This window comes from Pleurodeles waltl, chromosome 2_2, assembly GCF_031143425.1.
Source record: "Pleurodeles waltl isolate 20211129_DDA chromosome 2_2, aPleWal1.hap1.20221129, whole genome shotgun sequence".
NCBI lineage: Eukaryota > Metazoa > Chordata > Amphibia > Caudata > Salamandridae > Pleurodeles > Pleurodeles waltl.
Genome location: NC_090439.1, coordinates 240,822,542 through 240,840,678, shown reverse-complemented (window position 1 = coordinate 240,840,678; position 18,137 = coordinate 240,822,542).

Genomic DNA, 18,137 nt, shown 5'->3' with positions numbered 1-18,137 from the left:
TACTACCAGTAGGCTTTCAGCAGTTATTGCGCCACCCACCTAAGTAGCACTCTAAAACTTGTTCCAGGCCTGCTGTTGCAGCCTGAATGCAGTGCCATTTTGCCATAGTAACATGCCATTTAAATCCCCTTGCTTAGCCTTAAACCACCCTTTTATAACATATAAGTCACCCCTAAGGTAGGCCAGAGTTAGCCCCAAATCAGGGTGCTGTGTAATTAAAAGGTTGGATGTGAAATGTTACGTTTTACATGTCCTGGTAGTGAAAAACTCCCAAATTCGTTTTTCACTACTGTGAGGCCTTCCCCCGTCTAGAGGGTAACATTATGGATTCCTCATTACATTTAATAAGCTTCAATTCCTAAATTAGAGGAGGAAGTTATGTCATGTTGGATACCAAAAGAATTGTAATGAAAAACTCCCTTTAATGGTAAAGTCAAATTCATCATTACAATTTTGAAAATGCCACTTTTCAGAAAGTTGGCATTTCCCTGCCCTCACCCCTTTGTGCCTGCAGCCTGTCTTGGGTCACATATCTTGGTGTATCCCTCACAGACAGTATCACAAGAGTGGGATTAGTTGAGCCTCAATGGGCCATCAACAGCAGGATGTGGGGGTAGAGGTGAGCACCTGAATAGGATGTGTCCTGTCTCCTCACAATGGGGGTTATTCCAACTTTGGAGGAGGTGGTAATCCGTCCCAAATGTGACGGATTTACCACCAGCCGTATTACGAGTTCCATAGGATATAATGGACTCGTAATACGGCTGGTGGTATATCCGTCACTTTACCGTCACTTTTGGGACGGATTACCACTTCCTCCAAAGTTGGAATAACCCCCAATATGTCTAACTACCATGTATTGTCAGTGCAACCAGCTTGGAGCCAGAGCATAAGAGGCAGGATACACCTAGAGCTTCAAAGAACCTTTCCAGAAACTTCTCCCGCCTTCTAGGAGCAGTGCACCAGGGTATAAAAGTAGGGCTCTCAGTCCCACGCTTCAGTACACTTCTGGACCTGTGGATATTCTGCCAGGGAGAAGGACTGTTGTGCTGCGACAAGGGGTGCCACTCCTCTGCTAAACTGCTGCTCTACATGGAACTGCTGACATGCTGCTTGCTGCCCTCTTGCCTGGGGAAGAAGAACTGGACACTCAGCTCCATCTTGATGAACTCAGAATCCCAGAGTTACTTAAAGGGCTAGTCTGCTAACCACCTGATCTTAGCCTTAGGGACATACCAGGCTACTCATTGCTCCTGGACCTGTCTCCAATAAGTTCCTGGCCCCCAACCAGCCCGAACTGGCCACTAGAGCAGGGTCAAGACTGATTTGCATATAGCTGGGTCCAAACTGAGGTGATACAGTGTGCAAAATACTAGTGAACTGGGATGTGGTCCAAATAATTACCAGTGGCTGAGATTATTTCAAGCACTCCATCCACCACTTTTTGTATACTTTTGTGTGCTGCTCTAAATGGGACGGGTATGAAAAAATGTGGGTTCTGTGTTCACTGTGCCAATGGAATCAAGCTATACCTGGCTAAGGAAGCCTGAATAAGGGTGAAACCAGTGCTAGGTTGCTTGTGTTCTGGTTAAGGTACGACATGGCCTGGTGGTTTGGGCTGGACTGTTTCCAATGGAGCAGGGTCAAGACTGATTTGCATATGGCTAGGTCCAAACTGAGGTGGCATGGTAGGTGAAAAAATGATGGATTGTTAGTAACTGAGAGTAATTCAAGCACTCCACCCATCACTTTGTTTTTGATGCCCTAAGTGTGATGGTATGTCCAGATGTGGGTCCAGTGCTCATTGTGCCACTGGAAGTGAGTGAAACCTGGCTGATGAGCTCATAATAATGGCTAAACCCATCCTGGGTTCCTTGTGTCCTGGTTCGGAGAGGGCCTGGCTTGGCAGTTCAGGCTGGACTGCTCCCATTAGGCTGATTTGCATGTAGCTGGGTCAAAACTGAGGTGGCATGGTGGGCAAATTAATGATGGACTTGGATGTGGCCGGAGTAATTATCAGTGGCTGAGATTAATTCAAGCATTTTATCTAGCACTTTTAATATAGCGTTAGAAAGTTAGGGGCAAATTCTATTAGACAGTGGTGTATTGCAACGCAGTTAGTCAAATTGCTGTGCTGTGTCACTGCAAAAGGGCAGGAATTCTCTGTATTTAAGGCATATGGCACATTTCTGAATCCACCCACCCTTGTGCTGGATCACACTGGGCTGCCTAGCGTGAATAAAGGCACCCTTGCACCATAGTTGTGTGCCTTTCATGCAGGGTTATTTTTGTGCAGGAAGGGACCATTACTTCTGATTATTTTAAACAAAATAGCAAAAGACTCCAACAACAAAGGCACATTCATCTGTGAACCAAGGTGTGCTGCTCGTTGCTCCCAGAAGAAATGCAGAGCTGGGCAAATGGCAATGGCAGGAAGCCAGTCTGTTTACCCTCTAGAAGACATCTTGAGAAATGATTTCTAACAAAAGTATAAATCGTGCTCACTAGTTTAGGAGTATAGTAAAGAAGCCATTGAGAAAAAGCTTAGTTCTCCAAACAATGGCAGCTCTAAATAGCTCGTTGCAATATTAGCTTAGTTCTTCCCACTCCTTGGGCATAACCCTAAACCAGTTTTCTAACTTGTAAAGTCCTTACTGGGACACGTATATACATGCAATCAATGATTGACCTTCCCTTTATAACCACGTGGTTTACCATAAAGGTTTACAAATAGGATGTTCCTATTAGGCAATAGGGCAATGGCAGAAGGAGTGGCCCAAAAGTCTAGAGTGGCCTAAGTTTTCTGCCTATGATATTGGGATACTAGGGGAGAGTTTCCAATGTTTCTTCATCCCTAGCCACACCATACCAAATCAACGAGGGTGGCAAAGAAACAAGTGAAAAAGTGGATTAGAAGAAAAGGAGAAAGGTCCGTTCTGCCAGAGACCTCTGTTCTTTGAATATCTTACAGACGTGTATTGTGGGAAATTAATAAAGCAGTGGTCTAACATTCACTTGTTGAATGCAGGCAGTAGCAATGAACCATCTCTTGTATCTCCGCTGGACTTGCTGAAGTACCTTCCTTAATCAGTGGAACTGGCTGTAATGACTACTTACTCTTGATACGTCTTGAAATGAGTTTTTGCAGCAATATAGACTTGTTAAATCAACTGATAAACCATCTGATAAATCATCTGATAAAGTTCTCATAGGTTCATCACAAGTTCATAATAACCTGAGACAATCTAAAAAATTTGAAGTTCATTTGAGGAACAATGGATACAACAGATTTAGGGGTTATTTACAAGCCCTTTGCACCACCGTAGTGTCATTTCTTTTTACACTACTGTGGTTTAAGACAGTCCCCCTCCCCATGCGGTATTTACAAACTGGCACAGTGTCACCATTGCACCAGTTTGTAACCCTTGCGCCACAATATACTTGCGCCAGGTATAATGTATGTAAGGGAGGCGGTACCCGGAAGGAAGCCCCAAAAATGAGCGCAATGTAATCTACAAGATTTCACTGTGTCATTCTATCATCATTTTTTAATGCTTGCCCAGGGCAGGCTTTAAACTGATGCTAGGCTCTTTTTAATGGCTCTCCCCAAGCTTTGCTGGACTAGCATCAACATTTTTGATGCTAGTCCAGCAAAGCGCCGCACATTTTGATACTGTTGTGTTAACAAGCGCCATGGTGCACTGTATTATAAATAAAGCGATATGATGGTATCGTTAGGGGGCACTGGGCAACACAAGGAAACTGGTGCATCTGAGCCAATGCGCCAGTTCCTTCTAAATGAGGCTCTTAGTTCTAAAACTGTACCTTCAACTGAGCAGTTGTTGGAGATAAGTCGAAATTAGATGAAAGATGAAATAACAGTGAATAGCTGGCCACAACAAGAGCTGCGTCAAAGCCAGCAAACATTTTCTGTAGCACAGAGACAACAGAGTGACAGATGTACTGATGTTCCAGAACTTGAGTTGAGGAGCGAAGAGAACCTGCCACAAACCTGGAAGAATATGATGCAATGTCATGAACATGAAAGGCAAGACTTACTGATGCAACCCACAAACAATGATCCACTCATCCAGGGAAAGAGAATCCTTGAGAAGACGCAGAAGGAGCAGCCTCAAAATGCCAGATAGACATTTGACAAGCAAAGGGGTTGCAGTCAGGGAAGGCCTAAATAGTTTATGTGCCTCCACAGATACATTTTCCATGCCTGATGTTACACCCCAGTACCAAACCAGCCATTCCAGGAACTGTCAACATGCATCCACAGACAAGGTCAAACTACACAAAAATAGTCCTGAGCACCAGTATAAAAGTGGCGCTCATTAGCTAAAACAAAAGTGGCCCATATTTGCAAGCCAGGCTCATTTTGAAATTCTAAAGAAACGCTGTAGAGGTATTTCACAAGGTATGGGAGACTGCATGTCTGTGTTTTCTACAGGTAATTCTTGTGGAATATCAGGGAAATCAACAGTAAAAATTGGCTCAACTGGTCATAGAGCCAGCCCACAACTACTAAAAACACACATACACTGGTCTGTTAGACTAGCTCACCAGGCACTGCCAGATTGCCCTATAGGCTAGTCCAACACGGTCCAAAGAAAGCAGAACTCAATCTTACGTATGCTTGAACTATGGTCATTGCCAAGGCCAGTGCTCTCTTCCGTACAGCTAAAAAGGAGTTCCTTCAGGGCAAAACTAGGTTGGTTCGACAATAGTTTGTACATTGTTGCTGTAAGTTGGTGGAATAGGGATGCCTACAGATAAGTGAGCTGAGGGTTCAACACCTCTATGAGAGCGCACAAACACAAATATATCCCAGTCTGAATGTGACATTAGTTTACCAGGGGCAGCTCCTCCGCTATGGGGGAGGAGCGTCACCCCCCCACCCAGCAGCTGCAAAACATTTGCCGTAAAAACGTAATAAACTATGGGCCATATTTATGGGAAAATTACGGTGGGCGTCGCTGTGTCAAATTTGGCAGCGTAACGCAGGGATGTGCCATATTTAATAGAATAAGGCACACCCCTGTGTTTCCCCCTGCACCGACGCTGAATTTGCTGCTGTTTGCCAACGCAACAACTCTTGCACCATTGTGCAAGGATGGTTGCGTTTAGGGGGAGACCTTTTTTGTGCAGGAAAGAGCACCTTCCTGCACAAAAACAATCTTAAATAATGATTTGCTTTTTCCGTTTGTGCTACAGAATGCAGCACACATAGAAAGGGCAAAAAAACGCATTTCTCATAGTTGCGCCCTGCTAACACCACCCCTGGGGTGGTGTTAGATTTTGGCGCTGCCTCAGGTTTATGAAAACTTGTAAATCTGGGGCAGCATCAAAATGCAATGGGTGTTTTTCTGGCACGCCCACAGCAACACCCATTGCACGTCCCTTCCACGCAAAGTGCTGCGTGTGAAGGTGCCGTATTTACAAGGTGGCGTTAAGCCTTGTAAATAGGGTGCAGTGCATAGTGCCACCGCATAGTCACTAAAAGTGACGCTCCAGTGGCGTTAGGGGCGCTTAAATATGCCCCTTTATTTACTACATTTTTACTGTAAAAGGGGTGGGGCTACTGGCGTGACAGCGACAGAGGGGGAGTGCTGTGCACTCCCCCTCAGTGTGCATGAATATTTAGCCAGCTGCCACGGGCCAGCCAGACATACATGCACACTAGACTCTCTCAAATCCGGCAACGCAGTGCTGGATTGGAGAGAGCAGGAAGAGGTTCCCACTTTGCCTCGGAGCGCCCCGGCTGGGCGCTTCATTCAATCCCACTGCTGCTTTCATGCTGCCAGCAGCATAAAAGCAGCAGTAGGATTGGACGCAGGGCAGGCTGGGAGCCTGTGCCTGCAGCAGAGGAGCGTTGAAGTGGTGGCACGGCGAACAGGTAAGTTTTATTTATTTTGTATTACTTTTTTTTCGCTTATTCCCCCACCACGCACCTTCCTGCCCTTCTTCCTCCCATGAGCCGCAACTGTAGTTTATCTTGAAATTCCTTTAGTGTGTAAACCCCCTAAACTTTGTAAAGATACCTTAAAATTCTATAAAATTTTGTAAAAAAATATTAGACCAATACAGCCATAGATTCTCTGACCCCTAAACAGTCCAGTAAGCAAAGGCAAAGGAAGGTGGTAGGAACAGAGACTTAGTAAAATCTGCTCTTTATCTCAAACTGTGACAGTTGGTTTCTGTGCAATTTGTACTTTTAAATCTGCTATTTTCTTCTACCTGTGACTTTATATTTCTTTCCTGGTTTACACCTAAACTGTGGTAAGGCTCCTAGATGACAACCTCCCATTACAACCAAAAAAGTTTTTTTTAAGGAAGGACCAGTTGCATATAGCCTCCTACTGCCTCCTCTAAATGTTAAATTATCAAAAAATACTTAGCCACATTCTGGCGGCGTGCTTACTCAAGTATCTCCTGAAACTTGTTCATACTGACTAGTTGGGGTTCATACCGCACAGGAAAACATGTGGCACTTAGCACACGTTCTACATGCCCCTTGCCTGGAAGATGAGCAATACGCACTAACCTTCCTGGATTTAGCACAGGCCTTCAATTCAGTGTGCTGGGAGTACATTTGGAAAGCGTTGGAACTCGGAGCAAACTATATTGCTTTGATCAAATTGTTATACACACAACCCATAATGTGGGTGAGGACTGCAAACGATGGCTCTGACGAGACCTTGCTTCTGAGTGGTATGGGACATGGCTACCCATTGTGGCAATGGATCCCGTAGAGTATTGACTTCACCAGGTGCTGCATGGATGGGGGATCCCAGTGGGTCACGTGGTCCATGTTGCGCGCTCTATGCAGATGACGCAATTATATATTTGTGACAGACAGCCGCTTCTGCCCAGATTCTCTTGAATGCATGAAAGAGTTTGAGGAGGTATCAGGTATCCAAGTTAATCATTGAAAATCCCTTTTGTTCTCACATGGACAATTGAAGGGTTTGGTAAGAGAATTACTCCAGAAGGCAGGGTTGCTCTGGAAAATGGAAAGTGTTTGTTAACTTAGACTCCACATCACACAGGGGACACCGCAGTGCCATGCAAGGAACCTGGGGAAGGTTAATAGCAACCTTTGCCCTTCTATTACGTTTTGGAATACCTTAAAACTCTCCCTGATGGGGAAAATAGGGCCGATCAAAATGGTAGTGTTGCCATACTGCCTATGCATACTTCAGGGCAATATGTACAAGATCCCCAGTGGAGTGTTCTGTGAATTGCGTCAACTTCTGGTAGAACTCCTATGGACAGGGAAAAGATGCAGAGTGGACTTATCAACATTCAAACTGGAATGGAACAAAGAGGGCATGGAGGTACCAGACCTCAAATTATACTATTTAGATGCCCAGCTACAGCATGCAGTCCACTGGCTAAATGAGGGGTGCATTTGGGAAAATACTTTACTCACAGGTATGTATAGCGACATAACTTTGGAGGCCCTTCTGATGAGAGGTAAAAGAGCACCTGAGACACTGTCGCATGTGATCAGACTGGTATGCCACTTTGGGAGAGAGAGGTTCAGGGAGTGATACGCAGGGTGCCCTATGCACCAGAGTTGGAGGTCTGAATGATGAGACCCTTTGCACAGATTGCTCAAACCATGGGCATTGACCGGTGGCAAGATGGCGATGTAATATGCTGTCTGATCTATACCCCTCAGCCTGGTTTATCACCATGCAGGACACATTCAAGGCTGTTGGCCTGGGGCCTGGACAGTTTCTCCACTACTAAAATTGCTACCACAGCCACAGAAATCTGTCCTTCGTTCACTGAAACCCTGAAACCACACAAACAATGTTTACTATGTTATCTATGGCAGGGGGCAGGGGCTGATTACACACTTATATCAGACACTATGGGCTAAAACAGCTAGTGGTGCCCCTAAAGGTTGAGAATGCTTGGCAACAGTTTAGTGATGATCCTATTACAGTTAAGGAATGGGCCACAATATACAGGGGAGTGTAAGAAGTGTCCATCAATGCATTATTGAAACTTCTACAGTACAATATCATCCACATTGCTTGCCTATTCCCCAAGCAGTTACATACAATTTATCAAGCTAGGGGTGGGAACGCTGTAGGAGTGTGCCGGTAGACTTTTTCCATGAGGTGTGGCACTGCCCCCCGGTTACAAAATTCTGGGTAGAGGTGTTAGATCAGCTCAATAGGGTTAAAGGCTGGACAGTTCCCCATATTATTAAGCAATGCCTTCTGGGTCTGCAAGAGGAAAAACAAGAAGTTGAGTAGGAACTTTATGATGCTCAGCTTGACCCTGGCCAAGAGGTGCATTGGCATCAGATAGTTGAGCCCGAAGTTTCCCCTTATAATGGAATGGCAGCATAGTTTAATAGAATGGGTGGGAGCCAAAGAGTGCATATCAGACAGGTGAGGCGGGATCAGAAATGTTCTCATGGGAAGCCATGATGCACACTCTGCCTGACCCTCTTGATGCTGGACTCCATCAATGCAGGTCCTGTCAGAGACCAAGGAGTGCCCCTACAGACATTATAGGAGACGCATAAGGTAAAGTGGTCTACAGCCAAGTGGGCTGGGGAGATGGACCACACAAAACAGCCTAGGGTAGTACCAAGGGTTAACCACTGAACCATACTGGTTGGATTATCGAATGGAGCACGGGGTGGAGGGTGGGGGTGTGGGAAGATAGTTTTTGGTTTATTATCTTAATTACAATTTAAGTGATATGTTTTGTCTTCTGCTGTGAGAAAGTAGCGTCTTTCTAGTATGGCTACCCTGATTTTTTGCCTGTTTGTCGGTGTGTTTTTACTGTCTCACTGGGATCCTGCTAGTCAGGACCCCAGTGCTCATAGTTTTATACCTATTTGTCAGTGTGTTTTTACTGTCTCACTGGGATCCTGCTATTCAGGACCCCAGTGCTCATAGTTTGTGGCCTATATGTGTTGTCAGTATGCTTGACTTTGTCACTGAAGTTCTGCTAACCAGAACTCCAATGCTTATGGTCTCTCTGTTTACCAAGTTTGTCACTATAGTTTAGTGACTGCATATTCCAATTCTGATTGGCTCACTGGACCCCCTCTTATATGTCACTAGTACATAGTACCTAGGTACTCAGGGTATTGAGGTTCCAGGAGATCCTTATGGGCTGCATCATTTCTTTTGCCTCCCAACAGGAGCTCATACAAACCTTTCTTCAGGACAGCCACTTTAGCCTGAGTGTAATAGTGCACACACTATTTCACAGCCATTTTTCACTGCACCAGGTAACGTATAAGTCACTTACATAGCTAACCTTCATTTACTGAAGGCTAGGTGCAAATAAGGGATAACTGGACCTGGTATAAGGTGTAAGTACCTTAGGTACCCACTAGAACCCATGACCCCCTCCTACACCTGCTGAGTCTAAATTAGGTGATTATTGTTAACAGGAGTGGCCTGTAACATCGCAGTGCATTCTTTGAATGGAGGCTGAGCTCCTATGACCGTATCTTTAATTGTAACAGCATCTGTGATTTGATCAGCCTTGTACTTTACAGAAATGGTAATAAAATCATACATAAAATGATATTTAAGTGCACAAAAAGCATTATTTTAGTGGTTTTAGATCAAGACCTTATCAACAGGGTTGAACAGAAACTGCAAAGTGTGACCTGAGCCTGTCTGTATTCAAGGAGATTCTGACTTCAGGAGCACCTCCTCGCTCCTGTACACCAGTTTGTGCTTTAGTGATTGTCCCATAGGTAGCATCTAAGTAGGCCTGACAAACACTCTGATACCCATGGATTATGACCAGTAAGTTACAATGTAATATTTTCTATCAGAGATCTCTCCCCATACCAGTCTTTCCCTTTCTCCCCCTTACGTTTAAGGTCACATGCTCTTTAAATAGGTTTCTTATTGGTTGTTACATTTGTGTTCTGATTCGTTACTAGGGCTTCTATTGGACCTAGGGCTTAGGTTTTGTGTTATGATTGGCTGATAGGGCTAGGGTTCTAGTTGGTTGCTAAAGCTAGGGTTACTATTGGACCTACAGCTCAGGCTTTGGGTTCTGATTGGCTGATAGGTCTTGAGTTCTGATTGGTTCCTAGGGTTAGAATGTATATTGGAGGTAGGGCTTAGGGTTTGTTTTTGATTGGTTGCTAGTGCTAGGACTGCTAACTATAACTGCCGAATTTCTGTGTCTTTTTAAGTTCAAAATGTTAATTACTTTAACCTTTGTTTTTTCAGTGAATATATATATATATATATATTTTAATAAAAGGCAAATGTATCTGAAAGTTAGAGACATGGCAGATGGCAGTCTGACATGGCACGCTTGCGGTGGTCTTCTTTCCACCTCGGGATCAGAAACCACAAGGGTGCTGGTGAGACAATCTACCTTATCCTCACCAATAGAAGTCAACTGGATCTTTGGACTTGATGAAGAGTGTAGCGGTCGGATTTATTCAGACACAAATCCATGACATAAAACCATAAACAGTTCTGAACACCATGAACAATTTTAGCACTAAATCAAACTCCAAACAGAATAAAGCTTCAAGGCTTTATTACAATCCCAAAATCAATGTAATGTAATGTATATGGTGCAAACACTCTTCTCCCATACCGCCCGGCCAACGTTATTGTTTTTTACGCTAGCCCACCCTTTGCGCCGGATTGCGCCATTCCATTTATATTGCGCCTGACTGGCATCCTGGAATGGCTCAAACCGGGGCTATACTTTTTGAGGCAAAACTGTTCAAACGCAGTTTTGTGTCAAAAAGTATAAATCTGGGCCTCAGTGTCTCACATCAAATATTTTGAATTCCTAGTTTATATAGCATGTTAGGCAACTGCACGCAATGTATCCTTGTTTTTTTCATAAGATGGGGCAACAGGTTTTAAACAATCCATTTTCGTAGAACAGGCACTTTTTGGGCAAAAACATTAAAAACCACAGACACTTAGAGGATAGGCACACCTAGAGCAGCAGCAGAGTACATTTTCCCATCACAAGATACATACAAATCAGAAAGCAGCAGGGTAAGCTTTGCTTCCTCACAGAGCTGGTACAGAATGGGAAAGCACCGTAAGGCGGTAATTGCAGTCTTTGATTTCCTACAGAACAGTCATAATGGGAGACTAGTGCATGTTTTCATTGTTCATAGAATTAAGGCACGAGTGTCATTTAAGTTACAGATCTGAGAACTCTGAAGCACGTGCTTAACTCACTGAAAATAATTTAGATGTAGATGGGTAAGTGAATATACAAGTTTGGACATCATCCCCACTTTTGTGATATTCCATGTCAGCTTCCTGAAAGTCTGACACTGTTACTCGGAGACCTGTCACTTCCTTTAGATCCAGCCGCTGACACTACATGCATATTTGTTATTTGACCTTGGACCTCAACTGTTGAGTTCTTGCTATACCAATACAGAAACCTTGCTTACTCATGAGTGAAAGCGACCTATGCCCAGTATGGCCTATTTAATGAAAAAATGGTGAATACAAAACACCACTTTAATGTGGAACTTTCTTGTACACACACATAGGAGGCTGGAGGCAGGAATGTGTAACCAAGCTTTGTTAATCAATAAGCTCTAGACATACAGGAAACAGGTTTGCAAAGCTCCCATGCCACAGAACTGTCTACTACACAATGCTGGACTCTGAAACCTGCCATTGGAACCTCTCTATGTCTTTTAACACAAATGTTATGGTGATTTAATTACATGCAGTAGATACATGGCATATTTGAGCAACGTTATGACAATACACATACTATGGCTGTGTCAGACATGTCAATGTCCAGTAATTATACATTCTTGCTGGATAAGGCGGCTGCCAAGCCGGCTGCCTCATCCCATGCTGTATTACTGTGTTTCCAACAGGCTGACTGGCAGGAACATCGTATTACGACGTTCCCACCAGTCAGCCTGGCAGGAACAATGCTACAGTATTAGTCTCAGCTCTCTTAAGGGAGCTGAGGACAATATCATCGCAAAACAGCACCCTTGGAAAGCAGACAGTGCGCATTCCGAGAGTGCTGGCAGCAGGACCCCTGCACTGCCCATGCCACTGCTCCCATGTGGCCCGCCTGCACAGCCTTTCCACCAGCCTTTCCATGGAGGTTAAACTGCCATGGAAAGACTGGCGGAAATAGAACTTGTACTCAGCCTGGCGGTGCTCTGGCTTAACACGAGTCAGACTGCCGGCAGCACGTCTGGAACCATATTCCTGTGGCGATTGGAACTGGAGTGTGGTGGTCCGACTGCCACCGCCCGACTGGCGGTCCTTGGACCGCCAGTCTTGTAATAAGTCCCAAAGTGCCTGCCATGTCCCTTTGTGTGTAGTACTTGCAATAGTTCATTTGTTACTGGTTCGTTACCATCTGTTGTCCAAATTGGGCAGCAATAGTGGAGAATGCTGGCATGTGTTATAAACAATGTTTCTGGTAATCCATGTGTGCCCACAACATTGAAATGTGATAATAGTACACCGCTCTCAAACAATAAGCCCATTGGTAGTACTCCATTCTGCTCCCATGGACCCAGTCTCTGTGCTGTCAGTGTGCCGGAAGATGTTGGGAGGACATGTAAAGGGACATTCAGTGCATATTACATTGGTGAAGCTGTGTAACGCGTAGCTAACTTCCTAGAGGTGAGGGCTATGCGTAGACATACTGGCCAGTGCAATTGTCCACGGTCAATCTGCTCCGCTGTGTATCCTATTTCCGGGAGATTACGCCTGGCCAGCCAGTGCACCAGCCATTGTAGTCATCTGGCAATACATTATGCCTTAAAGCTTGGGACTCCCATGCCGCCTCTGTCCACCGGTAGCTGCAGCCGGGCAAGGCTTCCCTACAACGACCAGTTAGCCAGGTGAGTTCTAACAATAATGTCTTCTGTAAGCTAAACTCTTGGGCCAGCATCATGATAGGTAGATTCACACAGTAGTCTTGGTAATGAAACCATTTTCATCAAGGCCAAGCGCCAGCCACCGAGTGGGGCAATGTGATCCAAAACCCTACCTGAGATCCGAGGGAACCAATCATGCACATGAGGTTACCCACCATCAAATCTTGCATCTCACGATGTATATGAATACTTAAATAGCTTAATGTCTGTGGAGCCACCATTATGTTCACATCCCCAAAGTACAGCATAGGTTCTGTGTGAGTGTTTGCAAGGAGAAGTCACAGGACTTTTCCGCATTAACTTGAAGACCTGACAACTCTCTGAATTCAGACAACAATCAGGCCATCCCCTCCAGGCTACCACAAAGGTCCTTCAGATATGGAATCATATTGTCAGCATATAACGATATAAAGTGTGTAATATTATCTATCTGTATTCCCCATTCTACCATTCCCTGTTGGTGCCATGGGTTCGACTGCTAAATCAAAAAGCAGTGGCGGCAGTGGGCAGGCCTGTTAGGTTCTATGAGACACCTCATAGGGGGCTGAGATGTGGGCTCCAGTTTTTAGTCTGCGCTGTGGATTTTGAGTATGAGAGCTTCACCCAATGAACACAGACTGGCGGTATCCCATATCAAAGCAATGCTGCTAGCATTAAGTTTCAGCTCACGGTATCAAAGGCTTGTCTGATATCAAAGGAGAGACAACCCACAAATGGGTAGGCTCCGTGTGCCGCATTCATTATTTGAAACAAGCGGTGTATGTTTAATGAGCTATTGTGTCGCAGGACAAATGCTACAAATGCAACAGGGTTGGGATCAAAGAGAGCTACCAACATGCAAGGACCTTACTTAGGAATTTGTAGTCCGTGTTCAGTATGGATAAGGAGCTATATGAGGACCAGTCCGAGGGTGGTCTACCAGGTTATAACAGAGAGGTCTCAGAGGGGGAAAGTGACCCGCACTCCAGTGAGGCATTGTAATATTTTTCTAGCTGGGGGACCAGTTGTGCTGCAAATGTGGAATAAAATTCTACTGGGAGCCCATCCGAGCCCAGTGTTTTATTTCGGGCTATTTCCTTAATAGCTCTTCATATTTCTTCCAGTGTAACCAACAAGGGCCTCCATGGCTGCTGCAGATTCGCTGGACAATAGTAGAAACAAGACTATGTCAGCAGGTCAGGAGGACTGTCGGGCGGCATAGAGTGCAGCATGGAAATAACAAAATGCTGCATTGATTTCGAGTTGTGTCATGACTGTGCTCTGGCCCAGGGTGAGTCAATTACCCAGAGGGGTTCAAGGAGCTTTGCATGTGTCATTGTAGCATTTTGTAAGGGGTTACAGCGTCACCATTACCAGCTGCTTTTTGTTCTAAGTGGCCCATGTTTTTTTTCCACTTCACCGAGCTTGGGGAGGACCTCCTTGCAGACACCCACCACTTTGGTTATAGATGTTCCCCTTATCACTACCTTGAATGCCTCCCATTCCACCAACAGTGAAGGGGCTGTCCCTGTGTTGTCTGCAAAGTAGGTGTCAATTGTGGTGGTGACCTTTTCATGAAATGCTGCATCCTCTAGAAGTATCAATTGTATGTACCAGGTAAGAATTAGGAAGGGCACTCAACCCCATGATAAGGTAATTTCCAAGGGATTATGATCAGAGAGGGTTTGGAACAGATACGTGGCATGAGTAATTGAATGTAATTGAGTAATTGGCATGAGTAGATTGAAGGTGGAACAAACAGACAAATCTGTCCAGGTGGGAGTGGAGTGCATATGGATGTGAATAAAAAGAATATTCCCTTATACCCACATTGCAACTGCACCATACATCTGTGAAGTCTCAACCCTCTGTTGATTGCTGCAGTGCCCTAGCCTGTTCTATCAGAGCTGTACCAGGTAAATTGAGGTGGGAGCAGTCTAGGGCCACATCTAGCACTGTGTTAAAGTCTTCCCCAATACCCACAGATAATGTGCCCAGTCTGTTAATACAAATGATAAGTGGGAGAGAAAAGTGTCTTGTTCTGTGTTGGATGCGTATATGTATCCCAGAATAATTGGTGTACCATCCAGTGTCCCTTTTAAGCAGAACATAGCGGCCTTGTGTGTCAATCCTATTATCCTGTGTAGCAAATCGAAAATATCCCTGATCCATATCACAGCCCCTCTAGCAAATGCGGCACAGGCCATATGAAACTGTTGGTCCTTCCATTCCTTACGCAGTCTTTGGGCTTCAGGAGCAGTAAGATGATTTTTTTGTAAATAAATGATTTGTGTATATCTCCTGGGCTAATATTCTGTAGCATATGCTGTAGCATTTGTGTACTGCGCCCAGATCCCATACATTCCAAGTAACAATATAATAGATTGTCGGTACAGTAGGCATTACTCTTATGAGAAATACCAGTAATGATATACATCTCAACACATATCACACTACCCCAATCATGTAAAATAGGTGACTGACAAATTAGCATTCCCTCCTACAAGTCATAATACACTGTCCAGCAATGTGTTGTAGTTTGATCAAACTCTAAGAAACTACAACATAAAAACTAAAAAGCAACATGGTTCCAGACGTTTACCTGTCAAATACAGAGTTTATTCCTGTATGGTACTCAAAACTGTCAGCCCAGCAAATCATTGGCAGTCTTCGAGGTAATTGGTGGTGTAGGAAAGTACCCTCTTTTTGGCATGTTACCCCCAATTTCTGCCTGATGTCAGTGTGTTTTTGACTGGGTCACTGGGATCCTGCTAGTCAGCTGTACAACTTTGGTGGAGGTAAGACCTTGCCTCCCCACGCAAGACAGTACCCCCGTGCACCGTGTGACTTGCAGTTGCCAAGGCTTGTGTGAGACCTTCCAAGAAGTTACGATGTACAGCACAGGTTAGGCCCCCAGCACTCCATCCTGTGACGCACCGCTTCCTGAGTGGTTTACTGGCGGTATGGGAATCCTTTGTGTCATGCTGCATGGGCCTTCATTTGCACTTTCTTTGTCCCCCGTGCTGTGGAACTCCTGGGCATGCTGCCTGGTTTTCTGAGGGCTCTCTTAGTTGTTGAGAGCCCCCTCAGTCTACCCCTCCTGGGTACAGGCCACCAGGTCCCTCCTGGTCCTGGCAGCGCCATTTTCTGCTAACCGCGAGCTTTGCATGTGCTTGTTGGTGGAATCCAGCGACGTAAACCAGACTGAGCTCATCCATCTGGCATGGGACATCTTCTGCACCAATACTGACTTTGTCTTCTCACCGGTGGTTCTTCTTAGCCTCTTCATCTGGGTTAGCAGGGGCTCCTGTTCTCCCTCGACTCTTCTGTGCTTCTTGGACTTGGTCCCCTTCTTCCACAGGTCTTCAGGTCCAGGAATCCATCACTGGTGTCTTGCAGTCTCTTCTGGTTCTTGCATTATCTTCTATCACGACTTCTAGTGTGTCTTAGGGAAACATGCTGTGTTTTACTCCTGCTTTCCTGGGCTACCCCACATATTTTACTCCCCTCTGGTGTTTTCTTACACTCCCAGCGCCCCTCTACATACTACATTGCTTAGGTGGGAAACCGACTTTCAATTTCCACTATTGAGTATATAGTTTGTGTTCCCTCTAGGCCCATTGCAACCTATTGCGATTTTCACTATTTACACTGTTTTCCATCTGTGTACTTACCTGTTTTTGGTTACTAGTGTATTGTGTAATTTACTTGCCTCCTAAGGGAGTATAGTCTCCAAAGTATTTTTGGCATTGTGTCACTAAAATAAAGTACCTTTATTTTGTAACACTGAGTATTGCCTTTCATGTGTGTGAGTACTGTGTGACTACAGTGGTATTGCAAGAGCTGTGCATGTCTCCTAGTTCAGCCTTGGCTGCTCTGCCTACAGCTACCTCTAGACAGCCTGGCTTCAAGACATTGACTACATTTCACTAATAAGGGATAATTGGACCTGCTATAAGGTGTAAGTATCTTAGGTACCCACTACAAGCATGGCCAGCCTCCTACACACCCTGCTTTCAAAATCCCTCTTTTCTGTCCCACACACTCCTCTTAACAAAACATTTTCACTCACACAACCTTACACCCTCTCCTCTATATGACATGCTCCCCTCATAAACACATGCCCACATTCCATTATCTTCAAATCCTTTCCTTTGTAACCCCCATTTACTTACCCTTCTCATGCACTCAATTTTCTAAACACTGAGGGGGAGAATTATGAAAAGTGGTGCAGCACTATGGGCAGCGCCACTTTTCCTACACCATTTAGCGCCCCCCTAACACCACCATGTGTGTGCTGTTTTAAAATATGGTGCACCATGGTGGCAGTCAGGGGGGCTAGCATCATTAATTTTGACACTAGTCTGGCGCTTTGCAGGATTAATGTAAAAAATGTTGCTCTTAGCAGGCATTAAAAATGCCGACATTATACACAGGCATAATGTGGCGCAAGGAGTTACAAAGTTGCACAATGCAAGCATTGCACCACTTTTTAAATATGGTACAGCGTTTTTGGCCTTCCAATGCCACATCAGTGTCAAATAAATGACGCTAACGTGATGCTGGAATGGCGCTAGTCCCTCATAAATCTGGGCCTGAATTCTCCTGTTCATTTCACTCTCATTCACAGCTCCTGTTTCTCATAAGCACTTTCAATTGTTTAACCCCTCCCTCACAAAAATGCAAACACTCAAGGATGGCTGAGTTTTAATTATGCAGGTGAAAACAAAGCTATGTTTCATAATTTGGTAACCTGAGTTAGAGGTCCTGCTGATGAGGTGAGAAGAGAAACTCCTATGCAGGATTGTACAATTAATCAACACAGTAATGATTTCAAGATAAAACATGGAAATTTAGTTGAGAAATTGGAGCAATATGAAAGTTTGTGGCCATTTACAAAATACTGAATTTATGTTGAATATTTGGTTTTCCACCTGTTGAGAAGTAGCCTTTACCTAGTAGGTCATTGTTATTTGGAGCAGCCCAGCCACAGACTAAGGGGGTGATTCTAACCCTGGCGGTCGGTGATAAAGCGGCGGCCAACCCGCCAACAGGCCGGCGGTCCAAAAAATGGAATTCTGACCCTGGCGGGAACCGCCAACACAACCCGCCACATTAACACTCCGACCGCCACGGCGGTACAAACAAACAGCGCGGCGGTCACCGCCAACAGACAGGCGGCAGACAATGTACCGCCCACACTATTATGACCGGCCAATCCACCACCTTTTCCGGGGCGGGAGCACCGCCGATA